Source organism: Anopheles coustani, chromosome 3 (genome assembly GCF_943734705.1).
Source record: "Anopheles coustani chromosome 3, idAnoCousDA_361_x.2, whole genome shotgun sequence".
Lineage (NCBI taxonomy): Eukaryota > Metazoa > Arthropoda > Insecta > Diptera > Culicidae > Anopheles > Anopheles coustani.
In genome coordinates, this window is record NC_071288.1 from 7,224,655 (window position 1) to 7,227,503 (window position 2,849).

Consider the following 2,849-nt stretch of genomic DNA (forward strand, 5'->3'; position numbering starts at 1 on the left):
AGCCCACGGTGTGTCGGTATGCGTTCAGACAGCAGCTGTGGAAGTGGCAGAATCTCCGGACACGTTTGTCATCGATTACCCGGGGGTTTGCCGGTTGCCGACTTTCGGGGCGGCTTTGTCGGGAGTTTGTATTGGAAATTGATTGTCCGGTCGGCGGGAGGCCTTCCACGTTCCGTTCCGGTGCGTTTGTGTGCCTGGCGACAGCAAGACACCCGTGTAAAAAAAAAACTTTCCAAACTGCGGGCGTGAGTGAAGGTGGAACGTGCGATAGAAATTGCCTCAATGTGCGATGGTGGCAAAGGAGAAAAAGGTTTGCTCGGCAAATTAGCGCACCAAACAAAACAGTGTCCTGGAAGATGAGGCTCCGGATCGAATCGGTTATGCCCAGGGCCGTCCCAGGGATGGTTTCGCAAAACGCAGCGAAAGCTAAAGGTGCCAGTATATGCACTCAAATAATGAGGCACGGAAAACCGGGTCATTGTCGCAACAAAAGACCGGAGTGGACGACATCCCGGGGCGGGTACTTGAGGCTCACGACGGGAGACGTTCCGATGCGTCCCTGTTTTGGCTCGGTGTTGGTTCGGGGCACATCGATGCACAACAATCGATTCTACGCAGTGCATTTCGAGATGCAGGCCCTTGCTTTTGATTTTCTTTAAGTGCGATAAAAGCTTTTGTTGCATTTTATTGCCAAGGCTCTAGGGTTTCTTCGAAGTAACTCAGCAAAAAAACCATCCGGTGGTGAATATCTAAGAATACCTTAAACTGCAACTAATTTGGAATCTAAACCCGCCACAGAAAAGGCACATCTGGAGGAAGAATAAAGCCCACCACTTCAACGAACCCATTGTAAATGAACGTTCTTTGTCGGCCTCCGGCAGCAAAAGATCAATATTGCAATCGAACGATCGATTAACGACCAAGGTGGACAAAGTGTGACGTGCCTTTACTCAGGCACCATCCATCCCGGCTTCTCGCCACAAGCTAAAGAATGCCTTATTTACTCGCCGATTAGCACTTTTCGATTGAAAATCGCGAACCGTGTCGCGCGAGGTACATTTTACACTCGACGATCAAACGGATGCGTTGTTTTGACGATCGCGCACTTAACCGACCGTGAGAAAAGTCGCACATTTCGGCCTCGGCGATGTCCCGTGGGAAGTGTCCACTGTTCGGCAAACACCGGCTAGCGTGGGCTGACTATTTTTAGCACAACAAAATATTGGCAAAACCATTTGCCAATACTGCAATTAGCGACGATTAGTCATCCCATACGATCGATCGATCGTGGACATTCTTTATTTATTCTTTAAGGCAGCTATATTTTTTTACTTCAAAAAGGTTGTCAATCTTTTTTGTAACTCATTAGAAGTATTTCCGATTAACCATCGGCCAATGTCGTGTTCTAATCGTTTATTTGCTCTGGTACATTTTTAATCAAATCAATGCTAAATTTTTCCGCTCGCGAAAAAGCAATATTTTAAATTAAGCACAGTCCCGGCGATCATTGATTGTTCCTTGAACTCTCCATTCCACGAATCCAATCTCCATCCAGTTATTGCCCTGTTGTGGCTACACTTGCAAGTGTAACGAAAGCGATAAGTTTTACCAATTATTTCGCCTAAGCATTCGCTAATAACCCCTAAACAGGACCGCTGGAATTTAATTTGTGCACAAATCAATCATCGTCAGACTCATCAAAAGCCCGCCCCTAATCAAAAACCAAATGCCATTTGGTAAACATTTTCATGCGTAAAACCGCACATTTCGGAGCGATCTTTTGAGCAAAGCGTGTGCTGAAAATCTTATCAAAAAACGTACGTCAACGTCGTTCAAAGTACGGTTTCGGCGCACACGGCACAAGGTTACGATGTCCTCTGAACTATGAAGGGAACAAATTTGCAAAACATTTGTGTTGATCAATCGTAGCATGAAGACCCAACCTGTCAAGCAAACGAGTTCATCCCGGACCCGGGGTCGATCGATAAACGAAAATAAGTTCCCCATCTATTTGGGAATAGATTTCGAAAGTCGGAAATAAAACTATGATCTCATCCCCGTCGTCGCCACTCTGCCTAGCGATGGCGTCCAGTGCCGTTCGAAGCATAGTTCCAATCGCTCCTTTCGATGGGGGAGCAGAAAGGGAATAAATCCATCACTTGCGCCCAGCGAAACCCCCATCGACGAACACTCGCGAACGAGATTAGGGCCACCTTGGATGATCCCTCGTGGCCGCCATTGTCCGTCAGCGTTGGCTCACGTTTTCCCGCTCGATGATAATTAAATGAAGCAAATTCATCTCCACCGGGCCGCAACGCGCTAATCAAAATAACACGATGAAGTCATCGTTATATTCGGTGCAATTAATAATTTTAATTTCAATCTCATCCCACCGCGGCCGTCGTGTGAAGTGATACGTGGTTCGGGGCGGCCAAGAAGTTCCCGAAGACGCTAGAGCTGGCCGGCGGGACATGCGGTGTAATCTTGGAGCGCTGTGTTCTCAACTCTTCGCCCTCGTCAACTCGTGGACTTAGCATGTCTGGTGTGGGGCGTTTTTTTCTCATCCGGAGTGACTGCCAGTTATTTTTTTTTTTGTAGTCAATCTCGAAGCCCACCGTTTCTTGTTGCCGTCGGTTCGTTTGTTTGGCATATTTTCCGTTAATCATCCGAGCGTTCGCTTCCCTCCGGCATCAATGTTTTCGCTGCGAAGTGATAACATTTAATTGCTTGATTACTGTGTTTTCTATTTTTCGACCAGCTCACGTCCCGGATTGCTCGTCTTCGGCCCGACTGCGACCGGCTGGCGAAGGGAAGAACACTCTCGCTTGTTTTGATTTTCGTTCTTTATT